Source organism: Moschus berezovskii, chromosome 17, assembly GCF_049115385.1.
Source record: "Moschus berezovskii isolate FMDL1 chromosome 17, NW_MosBer_1.0, whole genome shotgun sequence".
Lineage (NCBI taxonomy): Eukaryota > Metazoa > Chordata > Mammalia > Artiodactyla > Moschidae > Moschus > Moschus berezovskii.
The window spans coordinates 63,184,534-63,200,892 of NC_142476.1; positions in this window are offsets into that span (position 1 = coordinate 63,184,534).

The following is a 16,359-nucleotide window of genomic DNA, read 5'->3' on the forward strand; positions in this document are numbered from 1 at the left end:
ATATATGGAAACGCTGGTAAATGAAATAAGATGTTTGGGGGTCATCTATTTTGGGGGTTGGGAAAAGAGAGGGAAAATATAGCAGAAACAGAATTGGGTATGAATTGATAACAGTTGAAGTTATGTCATGATCATTTATGAGGTTGTTATCTCTACTTTGTTGTAAATGTTTGAGGTTTTTCCAGAATAAAAGTTTTAAAGTGCAATAGGCAGTATTTTTGAAAGAAGTAGAAGATAGATGCTGAGCCTGAGGAAAAAAGTATCACTTTAGAGCAGCAGGGTCTGCTGGCCTGGAGGTGGCACTTGCTTTATGAACCCGGAGGAGAGCAGAGTCACTGCTTTCAGAGGTGGGGCTGGAGGAAGGGAGATGGTGCTGGAGATGAGCAGGGTTTGTAGCTGAATCTTTCCTCTAGGGAATCTACCACAAGCCAAGCTGTGCAAATCACGGCCAGCAATCAGTACCTACTGCACAACCATGATACTGCCACGCCACTGTGTCAAATGAAGGGACACTGGCAGGGGCGTGGGAGGAGGAGAGTATGTGCAGGAGAGCCAAAGGCAGGCTGGGCAGGCTTCCTGGTGCAGAAACAGTTCCTGTGTGTGAAAAGTGGCTGGGCTGAGGCTCGCAGACGGGTGTCAGGCTTTAGGGAGGCTGTAAGAAGGACTTTGGGAGAAGAGGGTGTGAACCAGGTATGAATGAAGGAATAAGCAAGGGCTTGTGGGAAGCTTGGATCCCCACCACCAAGTATCAGCCTGAGGACAGGGACCTGGAAGAAGAGTTAATACACCAGAGGGAAGAAAATCAAGCTTCTCATTCCACCGCTCTTGAGGAATTTTTTCTTCTTCTGCAAACAGTTCTTCACCCAGAAGGCCCCTTTTTCTTCCCCATCATCCTGTGCAAGTTTCTGGAGCCTCTGAGTTGAGTTCTGGGGCATCCCCTGGAATTTGTCTCATCTGTTGTTAAGTCTTTGCCAGAGGAGAAGTTGCTGGAAGTCACGCCCACCGTGGTGGCAGAGAGCCAGTGAGAGGGCAGCTTGGGACTGATCCATTTAAGTCTGCAAAGAGACTCCTCAGCTGCAGCCACAGCCCTAAGATGTCTTTGAGTAGGGCTTAAGAAAACAGCCCACTACGGAATGGCCCCTCTCTGACCTCAGGCACTGGGGGTGGGTGTGCCTTGGGGTGCGTGCTGCTTGGGGACCCTCACCTTCCTGCGTGCCTGGGCCTGGGCCAAAGGGCAGGAGCAGAGGTATGGGTGATGGGGAACCTCTCCCAGAGGTGCCAAGCTCAGGAGTCCACCCTGGGAACTTTCTAGAACAGGAAAGACTCCCTCAGCCTGTTGCCAGTTCTCCATGTTGTCCCTGTGGGCCTAGCAGAGGGCTTATCAGAGGCGGCCCAGACTGGAACTCCCTGTGTGGAGACCATGCAAACCTGATCTCATGGAGCCTTGGCTCCCTGGGGTGAAGGGTGACCCAAGAAGGGGACAGGCCCAGGGGGTTGGAATCAGAGCCAGGCTGACCCAGTCCAGAGCCTGTGCCACCTGCTCCCCCTCAGGCCACGCCCCCGCCCCACAGCCTCTCAGATCTGCTCATCTATTCCTCCTCCTTCTCTGGAGTAACTTGGTTCCTCCTCCTGATACTTGTTCCAGATCCCAGCCCCACCCACTGCCAGACCAGGTGCCAGTCCTCCTCCCCCCAGGCCTGCAGCTGCCACTGTTCCTTGGTTGTGTATGTGGGGCTCTCCAGCCAATTCCTGTGAATCCTGGTTTCTGCAGAAGTCAAATGTAAACCACAGAAAAAAGAAAAGACCCGGAAATAAATCTATCAAAAGTCAGCTGTGATCAACTCATTCATATAAAACTTTTTCTTTGTAGCCATGTGTGTGGGTGTGGGTATTTATACATTTATGTATATAGTTTTATATAGTCAAATCTTGTTTCCTTAGCCAGACTATAATTGCTTTGTTTGATATTACTGTGCCCCCTCCATGTGCCTGCTGCTGCTGCTGCTGCATCACTTCAGTCGTGTCTGACTCTGTGTGACCCCATAGACAGAAGCCCACCAGGCTCCCCCATCCCTGGGATTCTCCAGGCAAGAACACTGGAGTGGGTTGCCATTTCCTTCTCCAATGTGTGAAAGTGAAAAGTGAAAGTGAAGTCGCTCAGTTGTGTCCGACCGTTAGCGACCCCATGTACTGCAGCCTACCAGGCTCCTCCATCCATGGAAAAGTCTGTCATGGGCTGGAAAGAAGTCACAATCTAAAATCTGTGTGTGTGCCCATCTCTGTAGGAAGGGGAGGGGAGCTAGGTGGGAGAGAGAGGTTTTCACACTTTACCTTACAAACTTTAACGGTTGTATCTGTATTTATTGTACAGCAAGCAATCTCAAACTCTTGTAAAATCTTCTGTGTGTTCTAGGTTTCGAAGGACTCAGGCAATGCCCAAGGATGGATGCCCCCATGGAAATCCCTAGATTCCTAGTTCTGGGATGACCCCACTTTACTGGAGTCAGTCCAGCTTTGGAAGCATCTGATACTGACTCTGCATGAACCTCTTGATGAGGGTGAAAGAGGAGAGTGACAAAAATAAAACTCAGTGTTAAAGAAACTTAAGATCATGGCATCCGATCCCATCACTTCATGGCAAATAGAAGGGGAAAAAGTGGAAACAGTGACAGATTTTATTTTCTTGGGCTCCCAAATCACTGTAGATAGTAACTTCAGCCATGAAGTTAAAAGACACTTGCTGATTATAAGAAAAGCTATGACCAACCTAGACAGCATATTAAAAAGCAGAGACATCACTTTGCCAACAAAGGTCCATATCGTCAAAGCTATGGTTTTTCCAGTAGTCATGTATGAATGTGAGAGTGGGACCATAAAGAAGGCTGAGCGCCGAAGAATTGATGCTTTCAAATTGTGGTGCTGGAGAAGACTCTTGAGAGTCCCTTGGACAGCAAAGATATCAAACCAGTCAATCCTAAAGAAGAGCAACCCTGAATATTCATTGGAAGGACTGATGCTGAAGCTGAAGCTCCAATACTTTGGCCTCCTGATGGGAAGACCTGACTTATTAGGAAAGAGACAAGACCTTGACACTGGGAAAGATTGTGGGCAAGAGGAGAAGCAGGTGACAGAGGATGAGATGGTTGAATGGCATCACTGACTCAATGGACGTGAGTTTGAGCAAGCTCTGGGAGACAGTGAAGGACAAGGAAACCTGGCGTGCTGCAGTTAATGGGGTCGTAAAAGGTCCACAGGACTTAGCAACTCAACAACAACAAAGATGTTCTGCAAGCCTTTAAATTAGGAGAGCGTCAGGAACTCGAGCACACCTCTCCTTCTTCTGTGACCAGAAAGGAATGAAGGTGAGTAGAGAGCATGGCTGAGTGTGTATCTCTTACTTGGGGTCCACGAGCCACCTTAAGTCTGTGGGATGAAGGGGTAGAGTCTGAAGGGACTTGCATGAGGAGAGGCTGACTGAGTTGTTTGGGGAGCACCCGTCTTAGACTCTCAAAGGTCGTTCCCTGCGTTAGCCTCAAAGCAAGAGTCAGTTCCTCAAAGCAAGAGTCAGTTCAGGAATATCACTGGCTGTGTTTGAGTGTATTTGACATCCTGGAGCCAGACAAGGGTGACATTCTGGTGCACAGTCCATATTCATGACTGTTCCCTTCTTCCCATGCAGTCACTAAAGTTCCTAACCTGAGTTAGGTGGCCTTGGGTTCTATCCCAGGTAGAAGTGTGGTGTGAACACCCAAAAGGAGTGCTGAGCCCAAGACCAAAACACCTGCTCCCAGCCCTCCTGTCTGCACGTTGCCTGGGATGCCTGAGTAAACGTCCACCTGCCCTGGGAGACTGGCGGAGCTGAATCTGACTTACTCTCCACTCCGTCAACACCAGCCTGATATCCAGCACATAGCAGAGATTTAGTGCACTTATCATTATGATAAACACCTAGCAGGTCAGGTGCCTTGGGGGCTGGCACACTGCACAAGCTCAGGGGTCCTGCCTGCTCTGGGTCAGGTTACCAGCCCCAGGAAGGGTGCAGATTCTTGCATTTGTTTTCACTTTAGTCTTGATTAGTCGTTGGACCCTGGGCAAGGGCTTTAATGTCTCCAGGCTTTGGTTTTCTCCTCGGCAAAATGTGCCTGTGGAGAGTAGAGGCCCTTCCCTCCCCGCCACCCCTCCCCACCTCCCAAAAAGGTTTTTTTAAAAAAAACATTTATTTATTTGGCTGCACCGAGGTCATAGTTGCAGCATGTGGGATCTAGTTCCCTGACGAGGGATTGAACCTAGGTTCCTTGCACTGGGAGCCTGGAGTCTTGACCACTGGACTACCAGGGAAGTCCCCTGAGAAGGCTTTTTAAGCTGGGTAGCCCAGGCCATGTGCACGCCTCGGCTGATGTGGCAACGAACACTCTAAAGACTGCCCATAGAGCCTCTGGCTGGTCCTGAGGACATTGCTGGTAGTGCTGCAGATTGAGTGAGGCGGAGGGACCCTGTGCACGCACTTTGGCTCTGCCCACGCGCCCTCCCACCCCCCATGACCTCCACTGTTGGGTCTCTCGCATCTCACATGCTGCTTTGCAGTGTTTTTTCAGGTGTTCTCAGCTCGGCTCCCATCTGGCCTGTGAGCTCCCAGAGGGCAGGTCCCCTGGTGTCTGCTGAGCTCCGGGGCTAGCTCCAATGTGGCTGCACGGGCAGTGGTTGTACGAGGCTGGGGCCTTCGGCTCCTGAGGGTACAAAAGTAAGGAAGTGCAGCACCCACCCCAGTTGCCGAGACACAAGAAGACACAGGAAGCTGTCCAAGCCAAAGCCACTGTCTGGTCCACCAGCTCTTTCTGGAAGACTCAGTGGGGTTTCTTTCAGCTCCTGCAGGTTTCTGTCAACTGATTTATCTCAAGAGGAACTAGACAGCTGGGGGACGAGGAGAGGGCGGCAACTGACAGCTTCTTCCAGAGCCTCAGTTTTGCCAGCAGTGAAATGGGGAAAGTGGTACCTGCCTCCTACCTTCTTCCTGGGGGTTCTTTGATAGTTGAAACTTTTCGCTTTTAAAAAGCTCAGATGAAAGGCACTGATGGGATGAAAGGATCTTGGGGCCATATTAAGTTTCTCCACAGTTTTTGAAACCTGAGAGGAGTAGCTGGAGGAAGTGGTCAGCTGACAGGTACTTGTGAAGCCGCCCAGAAGGTGATGCTGGGCAGAATTAGCATGCCAGTCAGCCACACCTAGGGCGTGAGGGCAGCGGGGAGCGGAGCCCTTATCTGGGGCAAAACCTGTCATTTCCCTGAAGAGGGGGGTTGGGGCAGTGATCTGAAGGAGCTGGACAAAGCCCAGACAGGCAAAGCCTCGGGCAAGCCCTCCCCTCTCTGGGCCTCAGTTTCCTAAGGTACAAAAGGAGGAAACTGAGGAGAGAAGTTGCCCCAGACTGGGCCATATTCACACTGTGATGTCATCTCCTGGGGACATCTTTAAAACCCTGACTCCAGATTGTACTTCAGATGGAACAAACCTGAGCCTCTGGGGTGGAACCCTGGCATCAGAAATTTTTAAAGCTACCGGGTGATTCCAACGTGCAGCCCAGTTCAAGCTCTGGAATAAAGGATTTCCAGGATTCTAAAGTTCGCTGAGCATAACTTCCCCCCACTCAAGGAGTCTCTGAGGGATTTTGTGAGGGATTTGAAAATTTAACTCACATATCTGAGTCTTTTGGAGCCCTCTCTGTGTGCAGAACTCAGTTATTAATTTATTTCAAACCACTTCTCAAATATAAAATTTTGCTAGTGTTCTTTTTAGTCAGGTTTAGTTTTCTTCCTCCAAATTATTTTTTAAAAACAGAGGACCTCCCTGGTGGTCCATTGGTTAAGACTCTGTGCTTCCAATGCAAGGGAGCATGGATTTGATCCCTGTTGGGGAGCTAAGATCCCCCATGCCTTGTGGTGTAACCAAAAAAAATTTTAATTAAAATTAAAAAGAACAGTTGCAAGGGGGGAGGAGCAATATAGGAGTACAGGAATGAGAAATACAAACAGGTGTAAAATATGCTACAAGGTAGATAACCAATGGGCTTCCCTGGTAGCTTAGCTGGTAAAGAATCTGCCTGCAATGCAGGAGACCCCAGTTCAATTCTTGGGTCGGGAAGACCCACTGGAGAAGGTTTAGGCTAGCCACTCCAGTATTCTTGCCTGAAGAATTCCATGGACAAAGGAGCCTGGCAGGCTACAGTACATGGGGGCGCAATGAGTCAGACATGATTGAGCAACTAAGCACAGCACAGCACAGATCACTAATAAGAACCTACTATCTAGCACAGGGAACTCTACCCAGTACTCTGTAATGACCTATATAGGAATAGACTCTAAAAAAGAGTGGATATATGTATACGTATAACTGATTCACTCTGCGGTACAGCTGAAACTAACACAACACTATAAATCAACTATTCTGAATAAAAATTAATTTAAAACATAAAGTGGAGTGACATACTTTGGACCTTGAAAAAAAAAAAAGCTACAAGGTTATACAACATGGGGAGTATAGCCAATATTTTATAGTAATTAAATGGAGTATAACCTTTTAAAAATTGTAAATCATTCTATTGTACTTCTGTAAAATATAATATTGTACAGCTATACTTCAATTTAAAAGAAAAAGTTTAATCATTAATTAATTTAATTTAAAAAGCCAGAGTTGCAACCCCACTAGACTATTTGAGTTTTCAATCTCTTGTCATTTTTCCTGACCCTCTTTGGTGGAAACCTCAATGAGCAGTGAGATGGGCTCCAAAAGCCAGCAGCCAGGAGAGAGGGAGCAAGAATGACAGACTCTCCAGGCATCGCCAGTAGGAGGGGTTTCCGCCAGATGCCAGCTCCTCTCCCTCCCTCTGCCACAGGGACTCCATCCCCACCCAGCAGAAACTTGCCAGGGCAGGGACTGGTTTCAGGGTCTCACTGAGTCCCTTAGCTCTGGACCTGCCCCAGGGTCGTGGAGCGAAACTGTGGTGCCTGAAGGTGACGAGGATCCTTTGTTTGGCCTAACTTTAGACAGGTTCCTGAAACTTCTCCTGGGCTCATCTGTGCACTTGAATCCAGTTTTAGCAAGAATCCTGGGCTTCCCTTGTAGCACAGTGGGTAAAGAATCTGCCTGCAGTGCTGGAGACCCGGGTTTGATCCCTGGGTTGGGAAGATCCCCTGGAAAAGGAAATGGCAACCCACTCCAGTATCCTTGCCTGGAAAAATCTCATGGACACAGGAGTCTAGTGGGCTGCAGTCCTTGGGGTCTCAAAGAGTTGGGCACGACTGAGTGACTAACACTTACTTACTGCTATGTTAGTTTAGCAGGAACCCCCCACCCTCCATGTCTGATCAGGTTCCTCGTCCTTTACTAGCCCCAGGTGATGTCTGGTCACCCTGGCCTGTCTTCAGCAAGAATCTTGTTAGCTTGATTAGCCAGAATACCCCTTTCCCCTGATATAATTTTAGCAATTACCTCTTAGTAATTTTCTGTCCACTGATTCCCATCCTGCTCCTTGCCTGAGCTGTATTTGGAGCTGAGACCAATCTCTCTCCCTCCCTTCCAAAATTCGGTCATTGTGGTCCCTATATCTATCAAAATGTTCCTGAACAGAGTCGACTGTACCATCTTTAACAAGTAGCATGAATACATTTTGTTTCCTTTAACATACAGGCTGTTCAGAGGGGAAAGGACCTCGGCGGTGTGCCCATGACTGCACACTGTGCAGGGGCCTCCAGACTCACAGCAGCCCGCAGGCTGTCACCCCAGACATCACGGGAAAGGAGCAAAGAGCTAGTGCTGCGTTTGGAGTTGCAGGGACCAGAGGGGACAGACAGAGGTGGCCAGATTTCCAGTGGATTTTTCATCTGTACCAAGTTCTCTGGCCCTTGGTCCCTCGTATGCTAGGATCACTGCCTGCCCCCTCTGCTGACCCAGACACTCCCCCACCCCACTGTCTGAAGCTCTGCAGCAGTCCCCGAGTCTCATCCTGGTTGTACATCATGTCCACCACAAGGCCTGGCAGAGAGGAGGCAGCAGCCCTCAGCCCCACCCTTCTGTTGGGAGATGCAGCTATGGTTTAATTAGACTGCTGATAACGACCCGTGGGACACAGTATGTCGTTGTTGTTTAGTTGATAAGTCACGTCCAACTCTTTGCAACCCCATGGACTGTAGTCTGCCAGGCTCCTCTGTCCTTGGATTCTCCAGGCAAGAATACTGGAATGTGTTGGCATTTCCTTCTCCAAGGGATCTTCGTGACCCAGGGATCAAACCTGAGTCTCCTGCATTGTAGGCATGTTCTTTACCACTGTGCCACCTGGGAAGCCATGGGACACAATACACTGGTCTTTTATTGCAAATCTTTTCATAGCCTCTGACCAATAGTGTACTTCATGTGCATGCACTCTTCAGTCATGTCCGACTCTATGAGACCCTATGGACTGTAGCCCTCCAGGCTCCTCTGTCCATGGGATTCTCCAGACAAGAATACTGGAGTGGGCTGTATGCCCTCCTCCAGAGGATCTTCGCAACCCAGGGATTGAACCCACGTCTCTTACATACTCCAGGTAGACCCACATTAAACCCTCTTATGAGACTTCGCTGTCATACATATCTACTTAGAGACTCGGCACAATCCCGTTGGGCCCTCTTCAGCCCCACTGGAAGGAGAAAGAAGGAGTGAGTATCCATGCTAGGCCAGGACCTTTTCTGGCTGCCATGCCCCTATTACCTTAATCCACTCCTCAATAATCCACTCTTCTTCTGCCTTTTCTCCCATTTTTCTTTTCATTTTTTTTTCCTGTTGCTTTTTCTCTCATTTTACAAGTGAGGAAACCGAGGCTCCGAGAATGTAGATGACCAACCCAAGATCCCACAGCTTGTATGTGGTGGGGATGGATCTACCCACACCTCCAAGCCCCATGCAGTTCCCACTACTGTCCTGCAGCTGGCGCTCCCCCAGAGACATGGGAAAGCCAGCGCCTTCTTCCTCAGCTGCCCCGCCCTCTTTCACCCATCCAGGAACCACTAGGTGTCAAGCAGTTCTCTTGCAGGAACTCAAAAGTGACTGAGGCTTGAGATGACAACCTTGTCTTTCCGACAACCACTCAGGACAAAACAGATGTTCCCTGACTTTTCTGGAGCCTGTCCTCTGCTCAGTTCTTTCTCAGCACACTCACTTAAGAAGTTTAGGATTTCTGAACCCCCAACGTCCCTCGTGAGCCTCAGATACTTTCTGGCCCTGAGCCCCCTACCCTGACACAAATTTCAGGGGAGGCAGGCTGGCCTCCTGCCCTGATTCAGAGGTGTTCCAGGGGTACCTACCATCAGCCCAGCACTGTCCCAGGCATTGGGAACACAGCAATGCACCAAACAGCTAAACTCCTGGCCCCCGTGGGGTTCTAATTGAGAGGAGAACGACAATGAGCAAAATAAGTGATTGATTAGATATGAATTTGGGAATGGTGTAACTACATAGTTTGGTAGAATGGTATAAAGAGTAGGGAAGGAAAATAGGGTGGGACATCTCTGGTGGTCCAATGGCTAAGGTTCCATGCTCCCAATGCAGGGGGCCCAGGTTTGATCCGTGGTCAGGGAACTAGATCCCACATGCTGCAACTAAAACCTGGTGCAGCCAAACAAAAAAAAAATTTTTTTTTAAGAAGGAAGACACTGTGAAGCAGACTAGTCAGGGAAGTCTGAAACAAACACTGAAGGTGATGGCTGTGAGTGTCTGGAAGGCAAAAGCTAATGCAAAGGCCCTAGGGAGGCAGTGTGGCTGGTGGGTTGTAGGAACCCTAAGTTTACTGTATGCAGTAGGGGAAACAGTAGAAAAACAGGGCAGGGAGGGGATGGGCCCACATTAGGTCCTAGATGGAGTTATGACTTTGGCTTTTCCTGGGAATCCAAGCCCTGGAAGGCTCTGTTCAAAAGAGGGGCTTTGTAGCCATAGCTGACACTAATTGAGTTTTCTGTGCTGAATTCTGCACTCAATGCTTTCTATTCTTTATCTCACTTCACTTTCATAGCCTCCCTATGTGGTAAGTACAGTTACTGTGACCATTTATTTTAAGGAGTGAAATTCACATAACCTAAAATTAACCCCCTCAAAGTGTACAGTACAGTGGCATTTAGTATATATACAATATTGTGCAACTATTGCTTCTGTTTCCAAAGGATTTCATCACTCCCCGGGGGAGATGTCATGTCCACTAAGCAGTTACTCCTCCTCCTTTCCTCCCCCAGCCTCTGGTAGCCATCAATCTACTTTCTTTCTCTATGCATTTGGTTATTCTGGATATTTTATAAAAGTCAAATCGTTCAGTATGTGATCTTTTGAATTTGACTTCTTTCACTTCAGTGTAATACTTTAGAGGTTTGTCTAACGTTGTGGCATGTACCAGCACTACATTCCTTTCTCACGGCTGGAAAATATCCCATTGTATGGTTATCACTAGTTATTTCATAGATGAAGAGACTGAGGTTTGGGCACAGGACCAAATAACCTACTTGAGACTTCCTTACCCAAGCTGCTTAAGCGTCCCCACCTGGACCCAAGCCCAGGTCTGCCTGACACCACAGCCTAACCTCTTCACCATGGCAACGCTCCATCACTCCCTTCTCTCAACTCAGGGACATTTATAACCTCCAGCAAAACGATGCATGGTCTCCTGTCGTTCTCCCCACCCCATACAGCACCCCTGCCAGCCACACAGTGCAGCATTCAGGATCTTAGTTCCCCGACCAGGGATGGAACCCACACTCGCGGAGTCTTAACCACTGAACTGCTGGGGAAGTGCCTTCTCTCATTCTTGATCAGGGTTTGCAGATGTTTGGCTTCCGGAGGACAGGAGCTGTGACCAGCATTCTGCCCTTCCCTCAGCACATGCTGGACTCAGAGAAGGTGCAGGAAATATGGACTGGGTGATAACTTAACCCCTTTACAGTTGATCTGATAACAAACCAGCACCAGCAGAAGGTTGGCTGGATAAATTATGGTACATTCATAATATAGAACATGATGCAACCATTGAAAATTGTGTTGTGATATAACATTTATTATCATGAGAAAATGATATATAGCCCCCTCCACCACAAAGGGGGAAAAGCAAGCTGTGTGACAAAACTATGGAAAATATATCATTTTCTGAAGATAAAGAGCACACATACACATATAAATTCACAGAAAAATTTCTGGTGGGGCATCTTTGAAAATACTAACGCTGCTTCTTTTAAGATAATGAGATCATAGGTTGTATTTGCTTATTAAATATGGGGGGAAATACTCCAACAAATCCATTATTTTAAAAATCCATCAGTCAGATGGATTCACTCCCCAAAGAAGCTACATCAAAGGTCACTTGCTGCCCTGACCCCTAGTTCTTGGTAAGGCACAGAAAGGCTCCTCTCAGCAGTTTTCAGAACTCTTCCCAGACCCAGAGGAGGAAGAGGCCAGGATGGTGGAGTGTGAGGGCAGGGGGATCGAGTCCACAGGGAGGGGTGGTGGGTCAGCTGCGCTGGGGGGCTTTGGGTCAAGTACAGGCTTCCCTGGTAGCTCAGTTGGTAAAGAATCCATATGCAATGCAGGAGACACCAATATAATTCCTGTGTCGGGAAGATCCTCCAGAGAAGGGATAGGCTACCCACTTCAGTATTCTTGGGCTTCCCTGGTGGCTCAGCTGGTAAAGAATCTGCCTGCAATGTGGAGACCTTGGTTTGATCCCTGGGTTGGGAAGATCCTCTGGAGAAGGGAAAGGCTACCCCCTCTAGTATTCTGGTCTGGAGAATTCCATGGACTATACAGTCCATGGGGTGACAAAGAGTTTGACACAACTCAGCGACTTTGCGACTTTGACTTTCACTTCTCAGGCTCTTCCACCAGCTGGTGGTGACTTGGGCCAACACAACCCCTCAAGTTTCTCACCCACATGGTTTTTGTTGTTGTTGATGTTTAGTTGCCAAGGCACATCCAACTGTTTTGTGACCCCATGGACTGTAGCCCACCAGGCTCCTATGTCTGTGGGATTTCATACGCAAGAATACTGGAGTGGGTTGCCATTTTCTTCTCCAGGGGAACTGGCGTCTTAGGTCCCTTGCAATTCCAGGACTCAAACCCTTCCCCAGCCTGCAATGGGAGAAGAGATAATGACACACAACAGCCACCTTCTGGAAGGCGGCCCCTCCGCCCCCGCTTCCCCAGGCAGGCCTGAGAGGCTTCAGGGCCGAGTGCATCTTGTCAGGTTTGCTGTGCCCTCCAACCCCCAAGTTTCCAGTCGGTGCCCATACTCCCTGCTTAAACAAACTGGGGTACATTGGTTCAAAGGCGATCTAGACCCAAGCAGAAAGAATTTGTACTGAGTTGGCCAAAAAGGTTGATTAGATTTTCCCATAACATGGTTTGGAAAAACCCAAATGAACTTTTTGGTCAACCCAGTAGCTCTAAATGTACTGTCTGGAAAGAACTGTGAAATGAAAAACGGAAATTGCCAAACAAGACTATGTGTGCTGTGTGTGTTGTGCTCAGTCACTCAGTCATGTCTGACTCTTTGTGACCCCATGGACTCTAGCCCGCCAGGCTCCTCTGTCCAATTCTCCAGGCAAGAATGTTGGAGTGGGTTGCCATGTCCTCCTCCAGGGGATCTTCCCAACCCAGGGATCAAACCCAGGTCTCCCACATTGTAGGAGGATTCTTTACTGTTTAAGCCACCAGGGAAGCCCGATGCTAATTTAAGCACATGTGTATGTTTCTAAAGAGGTTCTAGACTGTATATACATGAATATATTTGCATATGCATAGAAAAAAATTTCGGGGAAGGATACTGGAGAAACTGACCTCTAGAAGGTGGGACTGGGGAGTTTAGGGGTAGGAGAAGGGAATTTAACTTTTCACTTTATATCCTTCAGTGCTGTGTGAATATATTTTACCACAAATCTGTGTTATTTTGTGTTGAATTTAAAAGTAAATATATTAGAAGTCAAGAGAAATAAAGAATATTTCTTTAAGAATTAATTACTGTTGATATTTATATAATCATTTTAATGATTATATTATAGCAATATGATGTATTTGGGCTTCCGTGGTGGCTCAGTGGTAAAAAATCTGCTTGCAATGCAGGAGACTCAGGAGATGCAGGTTCGATCCCTGGGTCGTGAATATCCCCTGGAGAAAGGTGTGGCAAACTACTCCAGTGTTCTTGCCTGGGAAATCCCATGGACAGAGGAGCCTGGTGGGCTACAATCCATGGGGTCACAAAGAGTTGGCCACAACTGAAGTGACTAAATATGCACAAACACACATGATGTATTTATCTTTTAAAAAATGCACCATATATTAAAGTTTATAAATTATAATTAAGTATTAATACATAAACTTCATAAGAAATAAAAATAATAAGAAAATATTGCCTGATCCCACTGTCTGTTTTTTGACCACTGAAATGTTCTCTAGGGCTCTCAAGAGTTGCCATCATCACTCTGCTTCTCAGGCAACTTAAAAAAGTTTGCTTTTTTAAATAAATAGGTATAGGCTGGCATACAACCCTGTGCCATGGGGGAGGGCGTACGTATATGTAGCTGGCATACTCTTGGTGCTTATTTTAAAGCCCTTTGTGATGGGGGTTTTATTTGATTATCACCTTTACATATGCCTCAGCCAGAATCCTGCTGTCTGGCACCTGGAAAGCCTACCCGGGTCCTAGCACTGGGGCTTGCACACCACATTTTTCCTGGGTGTCGGGACTTCCTGCAGTTTGAAGATATGCAGTGTGACTGGGCTGGTTCTCTGCACCCTCCCGTGGCAGCCTCTGGACCTGGTGCTTTTAGTATCCTCCCTCAAGCATTTATTTCTGCTTTTGTCACCCAAGCAGACAATGAACCTGGCAACTTGTGGGCAGGGAGGGGACACTCCATGTCCTTCAACTCTCAGGTCAGGTCACCCAACTCCCAGGTCCCACTGGATGGTCACGGAGACAAAAAGCCAATCTGCATTTATCCAAGCACAGACGTGACTTTCACAAAGAAACACAGTGAATTTTTGCACCAAAATTTCCAGGGTAGTGTCTATGCATAGTTTCTTTTCAAGAGTCGTTCATAATTTCAAAAAGCTTATTGCCAACCTCAACAATGTCATCCATCTGTATTTATAGCAGATGTCTTCAAGGTGGTACTATGTATGCATGCAAGTATCTGACCACTTCATTATTGTTCTAGAAGGCATGCTTAAACAGCAAGTTTTATTATTAATCGCTTTCCCTGCATTTCTCCTTTATATTACATTTAGGACATAAATAAATGACTGTATAGATAACGCCATTTTATCAACAGATTTTCTTCAGATAGGAAGAGGGATACTAAAAATGATTTGTTTTAAGAAGAGGCATGGGGTCTGATAGAGTTGAGATTCATGGCCTTTGACCTCCAGGTCCCTTAGTGCAGAAACCACGTCTGTTTTGCCCCTGCACCTGAAATACATGATAGATCCTCAGTAAATGTTTGTTGACTAAATAATAAATTATCAAAGTAACTGGGGGAAGCTAACACCAGCCCCTTGCTCTGCCTTGTACATACAGTAAGTGACCAATAAATAGTTCCTAAATGAAGGTGTGAAAATGTACTTTGGGGTAACACCAAGGCTGCAAAAGTTACATTTAAGAAAACTTGCTCTGGGACTTCCCCCGTGGCCCAGTGGTTAAGACTCCACGCTTCCAATGCAGAGGGCATGGTTTCAGTTCCTGGTTGGGAAACTAAGATCCCATTCACTGAGAGAAACGCACCGCACAAAAAAAAAAAAATGAATAAAATATAAAAGATAACCTGCTCTTCAGAGACTACGGGAGAGCTTGAGGGGCTGCGCTCCATAAGTGCAGGAATTTAACCCAGGAAATGTTCTCTGAAGGTAAACAAAAGTCAGAAAGATATGCCTCCAACCTATTCATCAAAAGTATTCATCCAATGAATAGTTTACCCAGTATCTACTAACCACCAAGCACGAGGAGGGATGGTAGTCGTGCCAGCAATAATGGCTATCACCTCAAAAATTCCTAAAATAGTCTTTGAATAAATGTTAATTTTTATGAATTTTATTTTATTGAAGTATAGTTGACTTACAATGTTGTGTTAATTTCTGCTGTACAGCAAAGTGATTCAGTCAAACGTATATGTACGTAAAAATGTTAATTTTTAATATAAAAGAATAGAGTATTTGTAAGAGTAGGAGAGCCATGTATTTTAACACAAGAATACACAACAGACAGGTTTTAAAAATAAGCCATTATCTTCCTTCCCAGATAATCATCAGTGGTATTTTAAAGTAAAGCCCATATAAGATTAGAACATTCAAACAGTACAGAAAGGTAGAAAATGAAAGGTTAAAAACCTCCCTCATATATCCCATATATATCAATTTATTTAGCCACGTAAATATTTTAACCTAAAAGAACCACACTATAAACGTGGCTCTTAACACAGTAATATATTTTTGAGAGCTTTCCATGTTGGAACATTTCTTTTAATAGTTACTAGAACTCTACTGAATGGATGTACCATTATGTATGTTGCTTGTCCCTTATTGCTGGGCACTTTGGTTGCTATTAATTTTTTTCTACTATAAATGCTATTGTAATAAACATTCCTGTGCCTGTGATTTGGTACTCTTTGGAGGGACTCTGCACCTCTTGTCAGGAGGCCAGACTCACCCTGTATTCAAACAACCCTAACTGAATCTTATGGCTTCTAATATTGAAAGATAAGCAAGGTTGAACCTGGTTAATATCTGCATGGGATGCCAGCTTCAAATCTTGTCTCACTTGGCCTGCCCCAAGCAAAATAAGGGCACTGGGAAGGGGATTTTTGTCCTGGAGGGAGGATGTGCCAAAAACTTTTCTGCTTCCTTTTTAAAAAAATAATTTATTTTTAAGGAGGTAGGGCTTCCCCAGTGGCTCAATGGAAGTAGGGCTTCCTCAGTGGCTCAGTGGATGTGGGTTCATTCCCCAAATCCGGAAGCTCCCCTGGAGGAGGAAATGACAAACCACTCCAGTATTCTTGCCTGAAAAATCCCATGAACAGAGGAGCTTGGAGGGCTAAAGTCCATGGAGTCACAAAGAGTTGGACACGACTAAGCATCTAGCCATCCATAGGTGATTTACAATATTATACTAGTTTAAAGTGTACAACATAGTGATCCAAAATTTGTATAGATTATACTCTATTTAAAATCACTATATTTCCTATCCTTGTAGCTTATCTTTTTTATACACAGTAGTTTGTATCTCTTAATCCCCTACCCCTATCTTGCCCTTCCTTACTTTCCTCTCCCCTCTCTACTGGTAATAAACCACTAGTTTATTCTCTATAT